The 24,799-nt window shown below is 43.4% G+C and overlaps 2 protein-coding genes across 7 annotated transcripts in view; one reads left to right on the top strand and one right to left on the bottom strand.

Moving 5' to 3' along the window:
- The window catches only part of ZNF541 (zinc finger protein 541), a 49,356-nt gene extending 45,491 nt beyond the window's left edge, over positions 1–3,865 (bottom strand). For 2 of the 3 annotated variants that reach the window (XM_075122648.1, XM_075122649.1), the window contains exons 1-2: positions 3,789–3,836; positions 1,558–1,661 (exon numbers count right to left, since the gene is read on the bottom strand). The gene's annotated coding sequence lies outside the window, so the exon portion shown is untranslated. Of the gene's footprint in view, positions 1–1,557; positions 1,662–3,788 lie in introns of all 3 variants that reach the window. The other variant, XM_048832781.2, reaches the window with a different exon arrangement.
- A 9,803-nt stretch (positions 3,866–13,668) lies between these two features.
- BICRA (BRD4 interacting chromatin remodeling complex associated protein) overlaps positions 13,669–24,799 on the top strand; it is a 114,125-nt gene continuing 102,994 nt past the window's right edge. For 3 of the 4 annotated variants that reach the window (XM_075122647.1, XM_075122646.1, XM_048832778.2), the window contains exon 1: positions 13,695–13,738. The gene's annotated coding sequence lies outside the window, so the exon portion shown is untranslated. Of the gene's footprint in view, positions 13,739–24,799 lie in introns of all 4 variants that reach the window. The other variant, XM_048832779.2, reaches the window with a different exon arrangement.

Below are 24,799 nucleotides of genomic sequence, written 5' to 3'. Positions count from 1 at the left end.
GTGTATGTATGGTGAAATTGACATTTACCAATAAAAATCTAATTTTTCCAAGCCTAGTCATGAACAAGTGAAGTAATTTAAGCCTGGTTTGCCTTAAACTTGATTGATAAGAAATTTGATCTTGATGATATTATTTTAGGAAATGCAACCTGCAGAGAAGATATTCAAACCAAGTCTACACACTGTATATGAAAAAAATTCATGCACAATTGCACACAGCTAAATGCCAATAAGTGTATGTACCGGAACTAGTCCATAATTAAAATATGCCTGAATTATCTATGAAACCTGAAGTTCCTTACCAGCATCCAGTGCTGCTGCAAACATGAAAAATGTTACCATTTATTCACTACATCATTCCTAAAAAATCACTGAATCTCATGTATTTCAATGGGGTCAAAAGATGGTGGGACAACGACCCTGTTTATAAGTTTGTAACTTATGGTGCTATATGCCTAGAAAAAAGTAGGTCCAGGTTACAGAACCTGCAGAGAGGTGAATTTCATCCAGTCTGCAACATATCTCTCTCGAACAGGACATACAGATCTCAGAGGCACAGTTTTCACAACCACCACAAAAAGAATAGTTTATTGCTGCATATCTGAGAATAAAGAACTTCCTCATACTACTCTGACCAAGGGCAATATTATTTTCAAAGAATAGGTTCAAATTTTACAGGAGATGGAATAGTAAAAATGACACCTAATTTTTTTGTTATAAATTCTTTTTAGCTGTACATACAGCAATGTATATGTTGGGTATCCTTCCTTTGTTCCCCACTCTCACATCTTGAATAACAGGAAAATATTTAAATGCTCCCCAACCCCCAATTTTTAAGAAATATTTTCCTTTTAAAGTCAAATGCATTAAATTTCTTTTTCTTAAAAATGAGTTCTTCACCCTCTATATAGAAGCTTTCAATTGCTTTTCTTTCTTTGTTTTAAGAGACAAAGAAGGCTGGAAAACTGATTTTAATTTTTTTGTAATAATTTAATAAAGCTACTAAAATTACATCTAACGCTTCCATAATGGGTCTGCTGCTCAAGCAAAGCTCTCATTTAAATCACTGGGAATTTTTGCCCAAGTAACAATGGCAAGAACAGGGCCAAAGAGTTAAGAAAAAAAATTATTTTGTTAAAACAGGGGCACTCAAATTTGCAGAACAGGGGGTAAAATTAACTTCTATTTCTATCTGTAGAGTGCCCATCATCATAGCATTTAATGCCCAGTCCTGCAAAATTTATGCTTAACTTTATGCAAATTGGTCCCATTGATTTCAGTGAGACTACTCACATGCATAAAGTTAAGCATATGCATAAGCCTGTACACGATCAGGCGCTAAATTTGCCAGGAGCAAAAGCACGACGGCTAATTTACAGATAAAGGGCCCAGACATGACCACATTTATATCGGCAAAGCTACTCGTGTGAATCTGGGCTCAATCACATCAGTTTTTTAAACTACCAATAAACACACATAGCTCTAATAATCTGCTGACACTCTAATCTATTTTGTTAGATTAAAAGCCAGTTGCCTCCATTAACCAGCAATCAAAACCTGAAGCTGATTGATTTTGTCTTCACACAGCTACAGATAGAAGGCAGCTGTGGACTGCATTTTAGAACTCTTCGGTCCACAGGTCGCATTTTTAGGATTGTGAGCTGCTGGGTCAAAAGAATTGAGAGAATTTCAGTTACACACAGTATTTTTTAAATTCATCCTTTAAAAAAAAATTGGGGTGATAAGGAAACAAAATACCCTTAAAATCCACAACATCATTTATAATGGGTAGCGGGAGAATAAATACTTTTTAACGTTGTCTCTGAGGGCTGAAGACTAATAAATACATTATAATTGCAGAGCTGTTTGGAATTTTTGTTGTGGGGGTCTGAACTGCATATCAGTAAGAAGGCAGAGCACATTATAAGCAGGGGGTTGTAACTAGGCAATTGAAGCAGCATGATAATGGGAGAACAGGGTATTAGGGACAGAGAAACATGACAGAAAAGCTGAAGTCACTATGTTTATGCTGTCAAGAAAGAAGATCCTGAGTTTATCCTAGGGCATGTCCTCCTCATTCTCACACGAAGAATAAGAGAGATGGTGGAAGCTGCCCTTGTCTGAACTGAGGTGAGGAAAGCTAAGTATTAACTAGCCATTGAACTGAACTAGTTGAATAAACCCAACTGAAGAAAATATTCTCTCTGCACCTGAAAAGGCTACTGCTGTCAAAAGCTGGCTCAGCATGTCAGCAAATTCTGGTTCTAGGTGCTTAGTCAGCAATTTCCACCAGTTCGGTGGTTTGACTTTAAACTTCAACAGCAAACATGTACTGCTTGAAATTTTTTGTATGTAGTTTAAATTATTTTAATAGATTATAGTAAATTTATGCCTTAATATAGGCTGACAATTTCAAATTTAATTTTCAACAGGTTTATTTTAAAAAGAAAAATGCATTTAATTTAAATAAAAAAATCTGAATTCAATTTCAAAAGAATCAAAAAATTTTAAATCCATTTTTATCCACTCCGACCCCTGGGCCTATGCCAATAGAGGGTAGAACTCTGGCACTGCTGGGGATGAAGTGGGCGGTGATCTACCTCCTGGCAGGGATGGGGGGTTGCTTTCTACCTCTGGGCCAAGGTGGGGGGGTGGGGAATGCTCCTGCCCCTGATGAGGATGGGGAAGACTGCTGTCCATGGTAGAGAAGGGGGGAAGTTCCTGCTTGGGTAGGGATGGGGGCTGCTCCTGCCCTGGTGATGACTGGTACTACTCCTGGGGAGACTGCTCCTGGCCCTGGTGGGGATAAGGCTGCTGCTCAAATTGGGGAGGGGGGGCACGGCTCCTAGCTCTGATGGGGATGCTGCTCCTGCCCCTCATGGGCTGGGTGCCTGACCATGATAGAGGGGTATCCCTACACCTGGAGGAGATGGATGGGGAGCTCCCTGCTCATGATAGGGGGAGGGTCCTTGCTCCTAGAGAGAATGGGCAGGGCATCCCTGGACCCTAACCGCAATGGGGGTGACGGTCCCAGTATGTGGTGGGGGTGAGGGGGCAGGGTGGTCCCTGCCCTGGATGGGAGGGTCACTGCCTCTGGTGGGGATGGCCGGGGGGGCCCCTGTCCATGATGGGCGCCCAGCCCCTGGGGGGTCTCTGTCCATAATGGGGATCCTTGCTCCTGGCGGGGTTGGGCGGGGGGTCTCTGCTCCTAGGGGATAGGTGGGGGGTGCCTGCCCCTGGGGGGGTCTCTGCTCCTAGGGGGATGGGAGTGGGTCCCTGCCCCTGGGGGATAGGTGGGAGATCCCTTCCCCTGTCCATGATGGGGAGGTCCCTGCTCCCGGCGGGTTCGGCTGGGGCTCCCTTCCCCTGGGGGGATGGGCGGGAGGTCCCTGTCCATGGTTGATGGGGGGTCCCCGCCCCTGGGGGGATGGGCAGGGGGTCCCTGTCGTCGAGGGGGGGTCCCCACCCCCAGGGAGATGGGCGGGGGGTCCCTGTCGTCGAGGGGGGGGTCCCTGTCGTCGAGGGGGGGTCCCCGCCCCTGGGGGGATGGGCAGGGGCTCCCTGTCGTTGATAGGGGGTCCCCGCGGATGGGGGGGTCCGCGCCCCTGCGGGGATGGGCTGGGGTCCCTGTCGTCGAGGGGGGGTCCCCGCCCCTGGGGGGGATGGGCTGGGGTCCCTGTCGTTGAGGGGGGGTCCCCGCCCCTGGGCGGATGGGGGGGGTCCCTGTCCCGGGGTCCAGCCGTGTCTCCGAGCCGGGGGCACCGCCCCACAGGAGGCAGCAACTTTACCCGTCGCCTCGCGCCCCTTCCCGCCGGCCCCGGCTCCGGCCCCGGCACGAGGCGCCCCCGCCCCGCCCCCGCCAGCGGAGCCTCGCGCCGACAGGGGAGGGGCCGTCAGGAGGAGCGGCTCCGCCTCGGTCACGTGGCGCTGGGACAGCCTGGGCGGGAAAAGGGGCGGAAGGGCGGCGCCATTTTGTGGGAGGGAGAAAGGAGGGGAGGTGTGAGGGGACAGGGAGGGGGTATACCGGGAGCGGGAGGGTTGGGAGGAGGGGGAAGAGCGGAGTGCGGGGATAGGGAAGTGTATATGAGACTAGGGAAGGGAGGGGAGGGGAAGGGCAGGGATTGAGGGGAGGGAGGATAGGAAGGGGTATATGGGGGAGAGGTTGGGGAGAGACATATGGGGAAAGGGTGGGGAAAGGACTTGTGAGGGGATAGGGACGGGAGAGGAGTCAGGAGGGGAGGTGTGAGGGGTTGGGGAGAAGTGAAGTGGGAGATATGGTGGGGGAGGGGATAGGGAGGAGTGAGGAGGGTGATGGGGAGTGGGAGGTAGGGGAGGGAATAGGGAAAAGTGGAGTGGGGGTAATGGAGGGGGAGGGGATGGGGAAGGGGGATAGGGAGGAGTGGGGGGAGAGAGAGGGAGGGGATAGGAGAGGAGGGCCAGAGGATATATGGAAAGGTGGGAGGATATGAGGGGACCGGGCATACAGGGAGAGGATGTGTGAGTGGGAGGGGAGGCGTGAGGGTGTGGAGAGGCGGAGATGCAAAGGAGAGGTGTGAGGGGAATATGGAGGCAGGAAGAGGTTAAAGGGAAGGTGTGTGATGAATATAGGGTGGAGGAGCTGTGAAGGGGAGCTTAGGGGGAGACATAATGGAAGGTGGAGTGGTGTTGGATGAGTGAGAAGAAGTGTTTGGGGAGTGAGAAGTCTGAGGGAGGTGTATGGAGAAGGACTCGTTGAGGGAAGGGGTTTGCTCTATAATGGCACCATGGGAAAAGAAGTGTGAAGAAGAAAGTGATTGGTTAGAGGAAGGGATGGAAGTATGAGAGGGCTGTAGGGGGAAGTGTAAGGAGAGAGAAGAGGTTTATGAGGAGGAGGAAGGGAGAAAGTATAACAGTATAACAGTGTAGTTGGGAGAAGGTGTGAGAGAGGAGAGAGAAGTGGAGAAAAAGCCGATGAGACGGTGCTGTGACTGTTTCCCTAACTCCACCCCCCCCCCAAAAAGGTGGCTACATTTACTTGTCCCCTGAACATCTTGCTAAGGCAACAGCACATCATGAACCAGAAAAACAGAAAACTGTGATGAACTTACCCTTGCTTGAAATCGGGGTAAAGTGTACTAATTCTAACATTGGTTTATGGAGGTTTACTTTGTCTACGGTAGGGATTTGCTCTCGTGCAATTACACTGGTGGCTGAACATGAGGCAAATCACGAGTGTAGGCAAGGCTATAGAGGAGAAGACTCGTCTTTTGTCAGCATGGATTCCAATATTCCATTGTGTTACAGGGTGATATGTTGCAGGAGGTGACAAGAGAGAATTGTACCATGCCTCACATGATTGCCAACAGTAAATTGGTTAGTCTCTAAGGTGCCACAAGTCCTCCTTTTCTTTTTGCGAATACAGACTAACACAGCTGCTACTCTGAAACCTGACACAGTAATTAAACTGGGCCTCATTCAGGACTACTTTGCTCCTTGTGTAGTTATGAACAGTAGTGCAACGTGTAAGTAAAATGCCATTAGATCAAAATGGTAGTTTTACTCCCCCTTTCAATAGGTGTACATAGCTACACCAAGTGCAAGGGAGTGAGGAACCAAGCCTAATGTCTTTATTCATGATCATGGTTATTAGCCTTGGTGTGCTAACTAAATTTAAATTTGGGTGTTACAATTCTATCTAGTAAAACCCTTTTTGACAGTTTCATTTGAAGAAACAGCTGGTGTGTTCCATCCGTCCCAAAGGGGCTGAATTTCAGTGGCAGGTAAGGTGAAATCTGTGTGCATACTGATCAGTGAGCTAAAACTAATATTAAGTTGATACTCAGTATTACATGCTTGACAAGTGGTCAAAACTTTGGTTTTATATTTCAACAGCTATCCCTTCACACTGTAAATTTCTCTAATGTACTTTGGTTTTCAGCTTAAAACAACATCACCAAGAGAGATGTGAACTTCCACCATTTACCTTAATACAGTATCATGTTCAATTTATTTCAGTTCAAATTTAAACACCAATTGTGACCAGTCAAATAAAGAACAATGTTAACTGTTTCAGCACTTGAACAAGCACATCAAGTTAATGCACTTAATATAACAGGACCTATTATATTCTACTATTTCCATGGATATGAAAACACATTCTATGTCAATAAAGCTGCAAAATGAGAACAAGGAAATAATCAAATATTCTTTTGATTATATAATTGTGACATTTGATACTATCCATCGCAATTAAATAAAGGTAGATTTCAAAGTACTATCATCTTCATAGTGTTGGGACTGCCATGATGAGGTTGGCAGGATTATGTGACATTTTTATATAAAGCCCATTTTGCACTGATGTAAATGACAACATAGAGTGCAGGGTTGTCCTGAATTAGGCTCAGTTTCATTACTGTGTCAGTTAACCACAATTGTTGGCAATCATATTCAGACATGGTACAATTCTGTCAAGTAGGTTTGGCTGAGAGTGACTCCCTGAACTTGAGGATGCATAAGGAGGCCCCAAGCTTCCTATCTCCACCCCAGGTAATCAAGCTCAAAGCCTTAAAAAGTTGCTAGACACATTTCAGAAGAAAACAGATGGCACCTTACTCTAGATAGAAGCTGGACATAGAGTTTTGAAAATATAAGACATGCCCTGTGTATGTTTTAGTGTTTTTAATTGTTTGATTTGGAGTTTAAAGCCTATTAATCTGAACAAAGGGATTAATCTGAACAAAGTGTCCAGAGATTTTTTAACCTGTTTTATTACTGGTTGCACCAGAAAACCTGCAAATAAACCTGCAGCCCAAAAAACCTCCAATTTGTTTTGAGCCATGTGAACCATACAAAACCACATACGTTAATCTCAATAGTTAAATTGTATATGTTCAGGATGGAGAATAGCTAACTTTTTAAAATTACCATTTAAATGTTTTTACTGTCAAGTTAGAAATCATACGCCAAATTTATTCCTAGTGCGACTCCAAATCAGGCATGAATTTGGACCTATATATATTTAAAATGTTCCTATTTTCTGATATCACCGCTGAGATGATTAAAACGGAAGAGATTTTAAATGGCTTGTTTACTTGTCATCACTATGTTTTTGGAATAGCCTTCTGTCCCAGAATGTGTTCTAAGACCACTTTTGCTACTAATATTATAGTCCAGGTCATGCTGAGAGAAGAGTCTTCTGGAATCACCTGAATCTCAGTAAAATAACTCAGAAGAGAAAAGAAAGGGAAAAAGATCACAGAATTTAAAGTATGTCACCTACAATGCTTTTAAAACTGCAGTGACCCAGTACCCGCCTACTGTTACTGCAGTCTATTGGTTAAAGCAGGAACAATTTATGATTAGATAATTTGTATTTATAATTAAACACTCAATCTTCATGTGAGATCCTCTCGTATGTGAGTAGCCCTATTAAAATAGAACTGAAGATGTATTAGAGGTGTCCAGCAGAGTCAATTGTCATTTTAAACTTCGTTATTTTAAAAAAAGCACAAACAAAAATGCTCTTTTGGGACATGAATCCACATGTTGTATGACAAGTCTCACTTTGGAGTAAATTTTAATTTCCCTATTATAAATCTCGGAAGATGCAAGGTTTATAAAACTCCTAGCTCATTATTTACTGTTTTATTAGCAGTACTAATGATGCTAATATATATATCTATAAAATTTAACCCATTTTACAGAGAGTTAAACTGAGGTACAGATGACCTGTTTCATCATTGCACTGCACCTTGTATAGTCATTTACACCAATGGAAAGTGGGTATAAAATGCTTCTGTAGCATTTTTGACTCACTTTGCTCTGGTGTAAATGACTGCCCAAGGTACACAATAATGGCGAGTTGGGCCCAGAAAGATTTACTGATTTGCATGCTCTACAATGGGACAGTGACATTTTAATTTATTGTTTAAAAGGACAGATCTTCAGCTGTGAAATTGGTGCAATTCCATTAATAACAGTGGGGCTGTGTGAGCATTTGCTTTATTTGAGGATCTGGCTTGAGGTTTAAAAAGCTGTTTAAGATTTTTATGTTATGGGAGTTGGTATGACCTAGTGATTAGAGCACTGGACTGTGACTCTGGAGACCTAGGTTCTATTTCTGGCTCTGCCATGGGTCTGCTTTGTTAACATGGACGTGTGACTTCACCTCCCTATGCCACGGTTTCTCCACGTGTAAAAAATGGGCATAATGATGCTGAGCTGAAAAAGAGCTCCATATAGCTGCCAGCTTTCTGACTGCAGAAAATCAAATACCCTGTCATGTCCCTTTTCCAAGGCCCCCCCCCTTCTCTGAGGCCATGCCCCCACTCACTCCATTCATCTTCCTTCCCTCGCTTGCTCTCCCCCACCCTCACTCACTCACTCATTTTCACTGGGCTGGGGCAGGGTGTTGGGGTGCGGGAGGTGGTGTGGCTCTGGGGTGGGGCTGCGGATGAGGGGTTTGGGGTGCAGGAGGGGGCTCTAGGCTGGGGGTGTGGGGCCGTGGGTTTCGGAGTATGGGAGGGGGCTGCAGGCTGGGGGAGGAGTTGGGGTTTGGGAGGGAGTACGGGCTCTGGGCTGGGGGTGTGGGCTCTGGGGGGGGCAGAAATGAGGGGTTTGTGGTGCAGGAGGGGGCTCCGGGCTGGGGCACGGGGTTGGGGCACGGGAGGAGGTTTGGGGTGTGGGCTTCAGGCAGCGCTTATCTCAGGTGGCTCCAGGGAAGCGACCAGCGTGTTTCTCTGGCTCCTAGGTACAGGGGTGGCCAGGGGCCTCCATGCACTTCCCCCAGGCTAGCCAGTGGGAGCTGCAAAGCTGGCGTTTGGGGCGGCGCCATGGGCATGGGCAGCACACGGAGCCCCCATTACTGCCCTTGCGCCTAGGAGCCAGAGGGACATACAGGCTACTTCCGGGAGTTGGAAGTTGGAAGTTGTGCACGGAGTTGGCCGCTTTTAGCGGGACATTTAGCAGGGAGCCACCAGGTCCCTTTTTGACCAGGCGTTTCAGTTGAAAACCGGATGCCTGGCAACCCTAGCTCCATGTGGCTCGAAAGCCTGTCTCTCTTACCAACAGAAGTTGATCCAATAAAAGATATTACCTCACCCACCTTATCTCTCATTTTTAAAGCACTTTGAAAGGTGCTGCAGAATTACAAAATATTATTTTAACTTGTCCCTTTCTCTAGTTTTGAACAGTGGATTTGTTGGCCAAATTCTCTACTGGTGTAAGTGAGTGACACTGTCCTGAAGTCAGTGGAGCTGCTCTAGTTATTCAGAATGGCAGGACCTAGCTGTGGGGAAGCCTCCTGTCACTCTAGTAAGTTTTTTTTTGGGGTGGGTGGGTGGGGGGGTTGTGTTTGTTTATTTGGTTTTTAAGTGTATTGAAAAGAGAAGGGGAAATGACTGTAAAATTAAGGAAATGTAATACAATTTTAAAATATGTCTTTCTTTAAAAAAATCAATATCACCTTCTTCACATGTGGAAATGTGCCCTGGGCATGAAGAGCTTGGTTGATGGTAACATCCTTTCAAGAAGGAAGTTGGTTTGAGCTATGTTGCCCCATGTGTAAGCCTAATTAGCAATTTTTGTGGCTTCTTGCCAGGATTTCTGGACAAGATAGACTTCATTATACCTATTAAACTTTTCAGGTTGGGGTGGAAAAGCTCTAGATAAAAATATTGTTCATGTGTGAATAAGGATTCATTTCATTACTTAAAATTACTCTATAAGCAGTTCTGATTATGCAGAATGGAATGCAGGTAGGAAAGGGGAACAACAACATCCTTCATCTTTATTTCCTTTCACACACATTTTAGTCAAACTATTTTGTGTTCAAAATTCCTGTACAAATTTGACAATAGAAGCCATAGCATGGCCCTGTGTCCTTCATTAAACGTTACATTCCTGATTAGGTTAGCTTTCAGCAGTTTGGCAGGCTGATCGCAAGGCCATTTACAGCCAGGAAATAGTGATGATGCTTTGGCTGCAGGCGGCTATGCAAACCCCTTTCTCTTTCCTCCCTCTGTTAAACTGTCACTGCACTCAGTTTGCACTGCACTTTTATAGTGTAATGCACCAAAATAAACCCTTCCATAGTCCCACCCAGGTATAAACAGAATGTATAGCTAATTCAAATTCAGCCAATCAAAGGGTATAAACAAAGCAGAAAGCCCTGCCTCTTGATTATTAATTACTCACACTGGTCAATCACATTTAACCTGTCTAATCAGGATGCAGGGTGATGCATATAGCCCTTCCCATTCCTTTCTGAGCTGCTCCACTTTTGACCAATCAGGAAAGGTTTTTCTCTCTCTGGCAGAACCAGTTTTTAATTGGTATGCTGAGGACCCTTGCTTGAGCTGTACTTTGTGCTGCCTGAACACAGAGCCAGTTTGAAATTGAATGTACTGTAGTGCTAGTAGAATTCAGTATATAAACTCAAAGTATGTTGATTGCTTAAATGTGAGTGCTCTCAGTGTATGTAGCTATGCCTAATATCCAAAACAGTCATAAGATTTTGCTGGCTACTTTGGCTTTCATGGCCAGCTATAAAAAAAACAAAATATTGTGAACATGTATAGTGAAATGAAAGACATTTTATTTTTTGTCTTAGCACTAATTAAGGACCTGATCCTGCAAACATTTACTATCTAGCACAGTGCTTACTCTTAGTGGGAAGTCTTTGCAGAATTTGGCCCTAAAACTGTAAATAATTGAGTCATTTTTTTTGTTAAATATAACTTTTTGTTTTAGATCAAAGTCAGTATGTTCACTTGGTGTTAAAATGTTAAAGAGGACATACATTTAAAAAAAAATCCTTCCTTTCCCTAGTGAAATTAGGCTTGTAATTCCTTTTCATAGTAATTGACTCCCCTCAGGAAGACTGGTGATATTACAGTGCTTCCTCAGTTTAACCTTTTAGCCAGTGATACCATTACTAGAAGGGGATGGGGAAGGATTATTTTTAGTACCTAATTTTCCCATTAGCCTGCTGAATGTAACTGGTCCTTGCTCAATAAGTGAGAACCCAAAGTATGTGATTAGTTTATCCATAATTTCTCTAAATACTAAAAATCATGTTTTCAATCATTTTGATTATGAAGTACAGTTATAACAAAAATTATCATTTAAAACAACAGACTACTGTGGCAACTACAAATGGTTATGAGATGTAGTTTTCTGTTCCATACCTATAAGCTTTTTTGAAATCAAACGGCTGGGCAATCTAAGAATCACAGTAATTAGTGTTGCTTGCCTCCAAGGAAACCTTTCTCTATAGTTAGAAAGAAGTACATCCCTTTGTAACCACCTGTGAAGTAACAAAGGCCACAATCTCATAAACACTTATGCACATGCTTAATTTTAAACACGTGTGTTAAGGAAATGAATGTTTCCAGGGCTGGAGCTGATGGGATATACCAGGAAGGCACAGTATGAATATAATTAATAATTGGTAATTAGTACATACCAGGGGTAAAATCCTGGCCCCATTGAAACTTCTACAGAATTCAGTGGGGCCATGATTTCACTCCAGATCTCATCTAAATCAAGATATTGTAGGTGGGAATTAGCTGATGAAATTTATTTTATAAAAGTATGATTAATAATTACCCAAGTCCAGAAAACACATTTTAGGGGAGGAAAGCAGCAGTCATTAAATATTAAAGGTGTAAATAAATTAAATTTGTATTTACTTGCATGATATTTTGCTTTGCTTTCACAGAGCAGTGGTGCATTTGTGTTGTCTGTTGTAAACAGGTTAGTTTTCATAAGTTTAGTGTTTTTATGGTTAGTAATAGCATTACTACTTTGCACTTGTTCATGTACCTTGTGCATCCATTAAAATGATTAAATACATTTTTATTGGTTTATTTATCTGAGTCACTTTATTGCTGCTACAGAAAGATGAAGTGATTATAATCCAGAGACTGAATTACATCAAAAGTTTCTATAACTACTAACCATTCCAGTTTTCACTGAAGTCATATTTTCCTCTTAAGTTGAGTGAGATGTATCCAACTGCATTAATATAGTGGGCTGAAAACGTTGGTGCTTAATAAATAACTGTAGCAGGAACATTTTAAACTCAGTAATAATATTGATGTTAGGATCTCTTACAAACTATGCAAACTACAGATACATATTTTAAAAATTAAAATAATAATGTTTAGCATGTATATTTTTATAAAGCACTATACAAACATTAATAAGCTTGTTCTTACGACTCTTAGGTCTTGCTTCCATAAACACTTATATAAATGTTAAAGTTTTAGCACGTGAGTAGTCCTGTTGACTTCAGTGAGACTACTCAGATGCTTGAAGTTAAGAATGTGTATAAATTTTTTCCAGGATCAGGGCCTTAAACCCTGATTCTGCAGTGAGCTCTACATGGATGCATTCCAGGATTGGGGCCTAAGAGCTAATTAAACAATAAAGACAAGACAATAATAACTATCAAGTTGAAAACCCTCAAAGAGGGATTGAACCTGCTACTATTGAAGTCAGTGAAAAATGCCTATTGATGTTAATGGGATCAGGATCAAGCCGTTAAAATACATCTACCTTTCCACACACTCCCATTAAAATGATGATTGACCCCATAACCAAGAGAGAGAGTAAACTTGCTAAATTTTATTTATTTGAGGCCCAAATTTAAGAGGTGTTGGTCACTCTCCTATCCCACTGTGGATGGAACCCTTTAGGCCTTGTCTATTTTAAGAAAGATTTTGGTGGGAGCCCTAGTGTAGAGATCCCGCCATCTGTGACATAATTTTCAGAACCATGTTGAATAGACTTGCTTCCAGAAAAGTTGGAAGACAGTGGGCCCCAATCCTGCAACGAGTTGTGCCCTGGATTGTGGCCTATATCATTTGACCCTCCGGGAAGCAAGTCTGTTCCACACTGTTGAAACTGTGGGGCTAACCAGCAGGCTGTCTACCTTGGGTTGCTAACATGGGTGTCTGCAACGATAAAAAAAAAAATAAAAAATCTTTACTATAGATGGGGTCTGAGAGAGAGACTTTCATTTTGAGCTCGTTTCAAAGACAGTTTTAAAATTATCTGTTTGATGAAGGGATTTTGAAGTGTGTTTTGTTGAGATCTTCAGTGGGGCATGGTCTAAGACATTTTAATATGGGTGCCAGTGAAAACATCTTTACATAAATAAATATCTTTTAATCTCTAGTGACACTGCCTGAAGCTGCAACAATTTGGAGCAGTGAGCTTAGCTTTTTAAAAATATAAAAAATAGTTTTTTAAGTGTTCTTGAAATAAACACTCATATGTATCCAGATGCTGCAAAATGTTTCCTCATGAGGGAGATGCATTATAAACTGCCTTAAAATTACATTTGAAAAATGAACGAGATTTGGCACGTCTGCCTCTTTAAATCTTACTCATTCCAGGTTGACAGCCCTATGGTGTTTCTCTGCCGTTCTCACTTGTGTGTGTGGCTATTTTGAAAGAGGGGGGTGGGGCATCACAAATGTAAATCCTTTGAAAGAGGTGGGGGCAAGTTATACCTGATTTTCTTTTCTTTTTTTAGTAGAGGTGCGTGAAGTTTTTTTAAAAAATGAAATAGAATTACAATCGTTATTCTCCCTCCCTTCCTTCTTCCCGTGTTTTGCATTTTAGGAAGCTCTGTTGAAATGTAATCAGGCAGTGAGCTGAACCTCTATGTGTCTGTGCCTGCCGGGGTCCTGCCTCCGGAGCCCGTGCGGGGATGTCTCGGAGACCCCGCGCTGACTGCTGCTCAAACATCACGGTGAGTTTGTTACAATGTAGCAATTTCTCTTTAAATCTCTTAACTCTCTCTACCTGCAACTCAGGGCTGTGACAGGGCGAAAAAAACTGGGGAGGAGGGGGGAAAAGGGAGCCTTGCACCCCTCCTAGGGTAGCATCCCTGTTCCCTTTCCATTGCTCCCCCAATCCAGTTCCCCCCCAAACAGCCTCCTGTTACTGCGTCTGCAGGTCACGTCTACAAGAATACAATGTAGCTTTATAAAACGACACATAACGTTCTATCGTTCCCTGCACAGACAGAGCAGTGGAAAGAGGGGTGCTGGGTGCCCCTTTCTCAGATCCCCACAACCTTCTGGAATCAACCTTCTCCCCCTCCCCCAGTAAAGGGGTGGGGGCTTTGGGGAGGAAAAAAATGAGCAGTTAGTTTGCAGTGTTGGATGGTTATGACTTGGTTTTGATTTCTCGATTGAGGTTGTAAAGCCATCGTCTGTCTCTGTTACCCCACCCCCCACTCCTCTCAAGTAAAAACCAAGAAGGATGCCCACAGATGGGTTTTATCTTATGCTCGATTTTAAAATAAATGTTTTAATGGAGAGGTGAAGCAAAACAGATTTGCAATGTCAAAATAAGGAAGCCTGATCTTTATGGTTGCTGCTCTGCAAGGTATTACAAAAACGGTACATTGGGATTTGACATGGTATGGTAAAATCAAGCCTGGAGCTCCACTGTGGAGAGAAGACCTGCCAGTTAAGGGTTATCCTTCACTTGCTCCTCCCTTATGAAATTTCAGACTTGTGTTTTTGGTATTGTTTTGCAAACCTGTGTGTGTCTGCTCAGCACTGATTGATTAAAAAAAATGCAGTGCAACTTGGTTACAGTGTCTGGTAAAGAAAACTAAATGAACATTGTTAACCTTTTTTGCAAATGGGTGTCTCACTACTTTTTTGTGGTCCTGAAGTTTGGCTGCATACATTTTCATAATACATTTGGTAAATAAACCTGCAATTGATTATATTCACACACTCCACATTTTCCATTTGTGTGCCTATTTTGGCTTGACTTAAATTTTAGGTGACAAAAATATTTTTGAGAGAGCATTGCCCCTATTTTGGGGAGTGGAGGAACATTTTAATATAACACACAATATGTTCTGCTCAGTTTTTTCTTGTGTTTTGCATATCCTTCTCATTGTCAAATCTGTTAAATTTCTGCTAGAATTTATCCAAATATCTGTATACTTAAGGTATTATTGGTAAACAACACACATGCTTCACTGAAAAGTAGTTGAACTTTGGTGAGGTATATAAACTTATTTTAACGCAAAGTATAAGTAGCTTTTCCAAACCAGTTTAGATTGACTGGGACTGAGTGTGTTGCATTGACTGATTCTTTCTCTGTGGTTGACTCAAAGGGTTCTGGTCAAACTCATGTTGTGTGTATTTCTCTGCAGTGGTATTTCTGTGAGTACAGGTGGTACTTATCAAAACTGTCTGTTTACCACCACGTACACAAGGAAAAGTGTTTAGAAATATCTTTATATGGGGCTGAGATGCACTGATTCTGTTGTGCTCAGGTTAGGTTTTAAAATGGCATTTGAAAAATAAGATCACAGTATTGTGCTTCATCATCCACTGAAGTGTGTCTAGGGTATTATTGCTTTTCAACTCTAACTAAAAATATTTTCAGTTTTGCAATCAGTATTTTATTATTAAAATAATTGCACTAAACATCCATGATCTTTCTAGAACAAGAAGTCAAAGTGATATGGGTGGCTTTACTTCATTTGTTAATTTGCCTCATTTATTGGTGAGCTTCAGAATAATAGACATGTGGATGTTTCCTTTTTAAGTGCTTGAGCAGTCAAGTATTTCGCTGTAATGAATCTACTTGTGAATTTTTACAGATTACATCATTTAGTGTCAAAATCCTACAGTAGTCTCTGCATTCTGTTCTTTGTTTGGTCTTCTTGCTAAGCAGAGCATTCAGTTATAACTGTAAGAGTAATGCAACTTTTAAAATTGATCATATTCAGCAGCTTTGAATTTTTCTTTCTTCCTTAAAGAGTTCTGATTCCAAAAATGAAGAGTGTAATTGATTGTTCAGGGCTGCTATTTTCATGGCTGTAGTTTAGGCACATGTGGCATTTGCATGAATGCTCCTTAGCAGCGCCAAAGTTCCTGTCTTTTGCCAATTATTATTTGCTTCTTTGCCATTTGGTGCAGATCCACTGTACTGTGCCAAGTGGGAGATGAAAGTTCATAATTTTTTTTTTGTTCTGTTCCAGGAGTAAATGTATTTCTCATACTACAGCTAAGAATGGTTTGGGAGAATCAAAGTTAATTGAAAACATTAAAATATGGTGGTGTTCTATTTTATTTGGAACAGAATTACCATAGCATCCTTTTTCTTAAAACCAAACACTGCTCTCTGTTTCAGAGCCTTACTATGTGAAATATAAGACAATACACTTTTTTAGGTTCCCCCTACCCCACTCCCCTGTTGTAGTTTCAACCTGAGTATGGAGGCTAAAAGCAAAAAAAAGCCTTTACAAATATTATTTACAAAGCATAAAGGAAATATTCAGTGCCTAGAGAAGACAGCCTTGGTACATCCCTCAAAGTTCATAACCCCACCTCTGTTTTATACATGTGCCAAGGTTTAGTACTAGGGACAGACCAAGTAATTTGAAAGTGCACACTGACTTCTCTACTTTTAACAACCTGCTTACTTTTGACCCAGAATTTTAATTCCAAGATTTTTGTAAAAAGTCAGGGGGAAGTCATCCAAAGTCTCCATTATGTGCAGAAAAAGAAGGAAATCATTTATACAGCATCCAAAGTGCATTCTAGGTGCTTTACAGACAAATACAATAAATGCAACTCCCTGCCCTAAAAAGCTTACTATCTCAACCCCCCAGTCTGGTGGTGTGATGTGGCTGGAAAGACCGCCTGTGCTCTTATAGAGACTCAGCAGGTTCACTAGGATTTTGGATGGGTGTGGGAATCTGTTTTCACTGTCCGCTTCCCGTCAAGTTCCAGCATTGGGGCCTAAGGCCTTGGTCCTGGAAACATTTAGGCATGACTTCACTCATGTTTATCGCCATTAATTCAGTGTGACTGCTCACTGAGTAAAGATATACACGTGCTTAAGTGTTTGCAAGATCAAGTCCTAGTTACAGACATAACTCCACAAGTGGAAGTGATAAATTATATGAGGGAAATAGGATGGATGAAGGAAGGACAAGGGTTATTGTTTGAACTTCTTGGTCACATACATTTTATATACTCATACATAAATATACCTTTTTATATTGTGATAAACTTAGATATTTTTAAACTGTAGTATATTCATTTTAGTATAATCTTGGAGAGTAAGTTAAGGGTTAGGATGAAGCTTTTTGGCAAGGGAATTTACATGTATAAAAAGAGACAGTTGCCTTTTTTAAGACTGAGGGAGATTGTAGATAATGTAGCATGCTGTTTAGATTTCACCCCTCACAGTTTATTTAAAAATATATGAAAATGTTACACCCCAAGTCTTTAAAGGATTGGTGCTAAATAAAGAATAGTTCTCCAAGTCCAATGGAAAAAATATGTAGATGGTGATAGATTTGGAGCTTTTAGAAAAGATGAAGATGCCACATTTAGTGTTAGTTTTCCCAACTCTGGCTTTTTCCTTTGTCATGTGTTTTCCCTTCCAGTGTATGTCCACGGACATGGTTTGTTTTTCAAATAGCTATCTTCCTCCTTTATTTTCCCTGAAAAAAACTACTGCTTCTACTTAGAACTATTTATAATTAGTCACTTGCCCTCAATTGATATGTTTGCATGTATGGTAAATCCAGTGAATGTTAATCTGCATCCATTGGCTAGAATTGCCAATTTTCTGATTGTGCAAAACCGAACACCCCTGCCTTGCACTGAGCTTCGGCCCCTGCCCCGCCCCTTCTCCGAGGCCCCGTCCCCACTCACTCCATCTCCCCTCCCTCTGTCACTCGCTCTCCCCCACCCTTACTCACTTTCACTGGTCTGGGGCAGGGAGTTGAGGTGCGGGAGGGGGGTGAGGGCTCCAGCTGGGAGTGCGGGCTTTGTGGTGGGGCCTGGTATGAGGTGTGTGGGGCACAGGAGTGGGCTACTGGGGCAAGGGGTTGGGCTGCGGGGCGGATTAGGCTCTGGTCTGGGGTGCAGGTCCCAGGTGGGGCCAGAAATGAGGGGTTTGGGGTGCAGGAGAAGGCTCCAGGGCAGGGGATTGGAGTGCGGGCGGTGAGGACTCTATCTGGGGGTGCAGACTCTGGGGTGGGGCTGGGGAAGAGAGGTTTGGGGTGCAGGAGGGGGCTCCAGAGTGTGGGAGGAGGTGTGGGCTCTGGGGTGGGGCTGGGGATGAGGGGTTTGGGGGTAGGAGGGGGCTCAGGGCTGGTGCAGAGTGGTGGGGGGTGGGCTCCGGGAGGGAGTTTGGGTGTGGGAGGGTACTCTGGGCTGGGACAGGGGGTTGGGGTGTGGGAGAAGATTCAGGGTGTGGGGTCCCAGCGGCGCTTACCACGGCTCCCAAGAAGCAGCCTCCAGATCCCTGCAGCCCCTAGGTGCAGGGTAGCCAGGGAGGCTCCGTGCGCTGCCCGCAGGCATCGCCCCCACAGTTCCCATTGGTCGCGGTTCCCAGCCAGTGGGATCTGTGGAGCTGGCACTAGGGGAGGGGGCAGCGCGTGGAGCCTCCCTGGCAGCCCATGTGCTTAGAGGCCACAAGGACTGGCAGCCGCTTTCAGGAGCCCCACGGAGCTGGGGCAGGCAGGGAGCCTGCGTTAGCCCCCAGGCCCCTGCTGCGCCGCTGGCTGGACTTTTAACAGCCAGCCGGCAGAGTCCATTTTCAACCATGCGCCTGGCAACTCTACCATAGGCAGGAGACTAGACCCTTTAAACTAGGCTCAGCTTTCCTTGGGTTCTCTCACCCCTGCAAAAGGTTGACACCAAATAGAGAAGTCCTTTCAGGAAAGAAGAATATGCAGAATATATGTGTTCAAATGTCACATAAAGACTACAGAATCTGCTTATAGTGAATTTGAATCTAGTTACATTCTGTTGTGCACAGAGTGAAAATCCTGAATTATTTCATATGTGCAAACTGCAGTGCCAGTTATAAACTACTTCCCTGTTGTTCTGCTGTGAATTTTCACTAGGATTTCACTGTGCCGTTAATATTTTTCTATGTACTGGTCAGGCTATGTGTGCATATTCCCCCATTCACAATACTTTGTTTAAAAGGAATATCACAGCCAGTTCCCAGTGGGTAATGCCTCGTCTGCACTAGACAATTATACTGTGTGCTGTTAAAATGTTAATATTGGCCTGTGTGTGACTGGCACAGTTCAGAGCCTGAACTGTATGTCCTATTTCAATTGCATTTATCCCCTTGTCCACACACCTTTACAGTATAGTAAAACAGTGCAAGCACCTAGCCTCCTGGAAACCTATCCCATCGTTCCTGGCACAGCCATAATGCATAGTAGCTTGTGGGAATACAGAAAACAGACCAAAAGTTTCCAAACGAGTGACCAGTATACTGTGGGACTGTGGAGGACTAACTGTAATGTGCTAGCTAGTTTACTAGTGCTTCTTGACTTTGTTAGCACTGTAACATCACAAGTTAGTACTGGCTAAGAACAGACATTACTTAGACTTGTAGAAGGCCCTCCCCAAAGCCACATTCCCCCTGCAGTATAAAGGACTAAAAAAGTTGTGTATAAACAGTTGTGTATAAACAGTATAACTAAAATATGCCTTTAGATAGTTTGTACATGTGTTTGGCATAAGCGGGCTAATGTTATGTAATATGCCAAAATTCTCCACTGTGGACAAGGCCTTAATCTTCATGGTACGAGAGCCACTCCCATATATTGGTAGTCTCAGTAGAGAACCTGAATTTTGATGTGGCGACTGATCTATTTTCTTATTTCCTGAGGTGTTCCTTCCAGGTGAGGGTCAAGCCAATTGGTGAGGCAGTGCAGAGGAAGTCTCTGAGGAAGGTTGAGGTAGGCTAAATAGGTTGAGGACTTTAGTCTTCAGTGTTGTCAAGCTACAATCCTTTGCAGTTCCAAATGCAGTTACACACCACTCACAAAAAGCACCATTACTAATATCTTTTTGTTCACCCCCACCATGACTCTGTTACTTTATATACTCATAATTTCTGTATTAATTTTTGTATTGAGGGATCCACAGTGATTTACTGGCAGTCATTAGAATAATCAGGAAGGTAAACATACTCTGTTACACAGTCTAGAGGGGTAACTTCATAAAATCACTTACATTAGGGACTGTCTCTTTCCATGTTGAGTCTCGAGGGAAGGAGGAAATTGTGCCTTCATCTGTGTGCATGACTCCCATTAAAATAAATAGAAACCTTGCCAATATGCATTTGAAGATAGCATTTGTCCCTCAAAGAACAACTGTTTCAAGGCAGTTCTGGTGCTGAGGCAAACATACGAGCAGTGGTACAATACTGGCTGTCATTCAATAGTAATTTTCAGTTATCAATAATCTCTGCAGGGTTGTTTTGTCTTTTCCTTCCTTTCTTTGAGTAACATTTGATTTCACCTGCATTAGCTGTTAACCATCGGGGGTATCAGTTCAGCCCCAAAGCAGTGTTGCCTTCTCATTATTTGTGGTTGGAACCCATCTACTATTGCATTCTTGCTTTCTCAAAGCTGGGGACTCACACATCTGTTCAGTGTCTTCTGTTTGAAACAGTCAAACAGGTTGATGGCATATCATAGACTCCTTTGCACATGACAACTCAGAATACACCTTCAGAGTTTCCCCCTGCCCTCAGGGGCTTTGGAACCTCAGCTATAATTGTCATCCTTTCCATATCTGTCTCATAGCAAAGGAGTTTGCACAAGACTAACCTTTTAATGCAGTAAACAGATATACAGTCAGCCTTCTCACACTCCCCCCCCCCCCCCCAACTAGAACAAGGACAGCCTGTTTTTGTAAATCATCCTGGTCACCACTAAGATGCATAATCACATAATTTTCATCAAAAGTATAAATCACAGATTTGAGATATTGTGTCCACTGTTATCCCTTTTTAAAAAAATAATAAAATAACCCAAGCCGCCTTTATCATTAATGGGTTTTATATGTTGTATAGAGATGTTGGAAGATGGTTGAGATCTTATCAACACTGGGGTTTGTCCTGATCTTATCCACTGGTGACCAATCACTGAATAACTACACTGGTATAAACCCCTAGCATAGACCGGAAAACCCACTGTTACACAGAGTGAGTTTACCCCTCCTTGATACTAGGGTAAGCTTCACTGATGCAAATAGCAGACTTCCCTGTCTACACTAGGGGTTTGCACTATTGTAGCTATGGTGGTTGCTGTCCACCAGTGGCTGAAATCCTCAGTGGACTTCAAGGACTTTAACAAGGCTTAAAAATTTTACCTGCACTTGCTTCCTTAGGACTAAGCTTATTAGTCAAGATGAAAAATACCTGTGCTATCCCCGGCCCTCCCCAAAGCCACATTCCCCCTGCAGTATAAAGGACTAAAAAAGTTGCGTACTGTATTTAATTGTAACATATTGTTAATCAACCTTGTGTTTAACAAGTCTTTTCAAATATAACTTGCTACCAGAACTGATTGAATAGAGAAAAAATGGAATATATTTGCTGAGTTACACCAGTATTAATGTAGCATTATATTTGCCAGACAGGATTTTTCCAGCTATAGAGATGGTCTCAGTACCACAAAAACCCTAGTTTTGCCAACATTCATTTTAACCCAAACTAAAACAATCAAATAATATATTTACCATATCTCATTCAAACACTCCTACTTACTACATCTCTCTTGCTATTGTTTAGTTTCTTTCCTTTCCTGTCTCCGCTCTCTCTTTTCTATAATAGTTCATGGTATATCTTTTCCTGAGTTGTCTTTGGTGTGTTTCCTGCACCCTAACCCTTTTTCTTTCTCTCTCCTCTATTCACTTTCTAATCATTGTGTTGTCCATCTCCTCTGATATGTTTTCTTCTCCCTCCAACTCTTTCTTTACTTCTCTTTTTTTAACATATTCTGTCAACCTCTTCCTCTTTCCCAGCCCCATCCATGCATGAAGAGGGCTCGAAAATTTTACCGGACCACTAACAGCAAGATGATTGCTGCTACAGATGGATATGAAGGAACATGCGCAGGGTGGGGGATGGAAGGGGGAGGGAAAGGGTGCCTCCACTGTTCAGGACAACTTTACCCCTCCATGAACTTTCTGGCTGCTGCAGGGAACTGTTTTTGTCACTCCATTTCCCCAGCCTTCACGTTTTAGTACCTGACTCCACTGTCTGTCTCTGCTTTTACTCTTTGCTTTGTCAAGCATCAGCAGAGTGAAATTGACCTGATTCTTGTCATTTTCATTGCTGCCCAGAGAGAACTGAAAACCAGCCTGAACTGAAAAAAGATTCTGCTCAGTTTTCACTCTGGTGCAGTTAGTGGAAGCTCTAAGCAGCAGCAGAGGCAGGAAGACAAAAATTATTGGTTTACATTCAGGTTAAAGTTTTCTTTGTTCCCATAAGCAGCTGAAATACCTGAAAGATGATGCATGTACCAGACAAAGTTCCCTACTCATCCGGGACAAATGGATTTTTTCAAGCCTTGGTTAGAAAAGTAACATGAAAATGGTGAATAGCTTAAAAAAACAGTTGAAATCAGTTTCAAGTCAGTGGTGGTCAAAAGTAATTGCTATCTGGTCACCCTTCAACCATCTTCTGTGTAAGTAAACTATTGGTTTTAGCCCATTTCCTAGAAGGGTGGGTGTCCATCTCTCTCTCTCTCTCTCTCTCTCACACACACACACACACACACACACACACACTCTCCCTCTCTTTCACCCACCTTAATTGGCCTACGTGGCTGCATCTACATTAGCAAATAATGTGGTCCATAATTCATCTTCACTGCAGCTGTAGACAAAGGTGCTAAAGGTGATCCATACAGGTTTGGGATGTAAGGCACACTGTCAAGAAAGCCCACATTACTCTGTGGATCAAGGACATTAGTCTCCAAGGACTGTCATTCTGGCACCTTTCACCATCATAAAATTCACTTAAAATATTTTTGACAACCAAAATGATTAACAATCTCTGCTAATGTATTTGAACTAAGACTTTCTTAAGAGGTGGGTCAGAAAACAGCCCAGTGTTGCTCGTTGTTTAGTCAAATCATGATGAAGGTTTTCAGACTCAAGGAAGATTTCTGCCCTGCACACAGCAAGTGCAGAGGAAGGCATCCCTCCCTCTCTCTCTCTCTCTCCTATCCTCTGAAAAGAGAAGACTTTGCTTTCTATTGTACTCCTCCTCCTGCTGTGGTTGAGGGAATGTGAGTCTGGAAGTGATTTCAAGCAAAATGTTACAAGTAAATATAGCATGTTGGGGGAGGGGGAAGGAAGGGAAAGGAGAAACAGAGGGCAGTCAGGCTCAGAGTTCCATTGTTAAAAGGAAGGTCCCCTGACCTAGAAATGAGACATTTCAGTCACCACCTAGGGACATGGCAGCATCAACCAGACAAGAACTGAACATTCTTTCAAACAGCCTTGTCACATCTTTTTAAAAAAAATATGTGGTATCTTTCTAAATATGGTAGAGAGAGAATTCATACTTAAAAATATTTCTTCTCATGTATCCTAATTCCTCCCATCAACCTGGGTTATAATTATTAAGGACATTTCCATACAAAGGACCAGTCATGCCTCCTGGAAGCTCCCCACCTGAAGTCATCCTTCTTCTGGGAGGGAGTGTATTTTACTATTTGCAGAACTAGGACAGGTAGGTCTAGGCCTGCTCAAAACTAAAGGCCCATTCCCTCAACTAAGTGGGAGGAACCAGTAAGCCCAGACTGCAGTTGAGTAGGTGGGACAAGGAAGGAGAAAACAGGAATGAGAGTGAGGTCAAAGGTTAAAAGTGAGGGAGCCAGAGAGAGAAACTGAGCAGAGAATCCTGGATAGTGCCCACCACTCATCAAAGTCATCTAAGGAGTCATTGGACACTGCCCACAGGGTATAGACGCCGATTTCCTCTCTATCTGGGGAGTAGTATATCCTCCTTCTGCCCCAGGCCCACCCTCACTCCACCTAGGGTTCCCAGTCAAAAAGAGACCCTGGAGGCTGCAGTCATCACTGCTGACCAGGCTGTTAAAAGTCTGGTTGAAGTGGGGCTGGCAGACTCCCTACCGGGTTCCTCACGGCTCCCAGGCAGCAGCGACATGTCCCTCAGCTCCTCGGCAGAGGGATGGCCAGGGGCCTCTGCACATGCTGCCACCACCCTGAGCACCGGGTCCGTAGCTCCCATTGGCCAAGAACCGCGGCCAATGGGAGCTGCGGCGGTGGCGCCTGCGGGCAGAGACTGCGCACAGAGCTGCCTGGTTGCACCTCCGCCTAGGAGCTGGAGGAACATGTTGCTGCTTCTGGGAGCCGCCCACACCCCAGCCCCCTGTCTCAGCCCTGAGACCCCTCCCACACCCAAACTCCCTCCCAGAGCCTGCACCTCCTTCTGCACCCTTACCCCAGCCCTGAGCCCCCTACTGCACCCAAACTCCTTCCCAGAGCCCTCACCCCAACCCCCTATCCCAGGAGGTGCAGGGTCCCTGTGCAGGAGGTGCTGGGAGGGAGGGGAAGGAGTTGATCAGTGGGGCCACCAGCAGGCAGGATGCACTAGGGGGAGGAGGGGAGCTTGGCTGCTGGGTGCTAAGCACCCACTAATATTTTTGGAACACTCACAGGGTGGGCGCCTATGCCACAAGGAGTCTATTCTAGTGCTAGGGCAGGGGACTGAAATTACAGTACATAGGTTCTGTTCCTGTTTCTGCCATTAACTTACTAGGTGACCTTGTTCAAGACCCTGGTCTTCTCTATACCAGTTTCTCTTTTAAAATAGAGATATTACTCACCTTTATAAAGTGCACTAAACTCCTAAGATAAAATACACTATATAAGTGCAAAGTGTTACTGTGAGAAATGATTGACATCATAAACACTGGATCATGTAATCTCTTTTCCTTCCCAAATTTAACACCTTTGCAGCCCACACAGGGGCAACA

Source organism: Caretta caretta, chromosome 23 (genome assembly GCF_965140235.1).
Source record: "Caretta caretta isolate rCarCar2 chromosome 23, rCarCar1.hap1, whole genome shotgun sequence".
NCBI classification, from domain to species: Eukaryota; Metazoa; Chordata; order Testudines; family Cheloniidae; genus Caretta; species Caretta caretta.
This window is presented reverse-complemented; position numbering and strand designations above follow the sequence as displayed.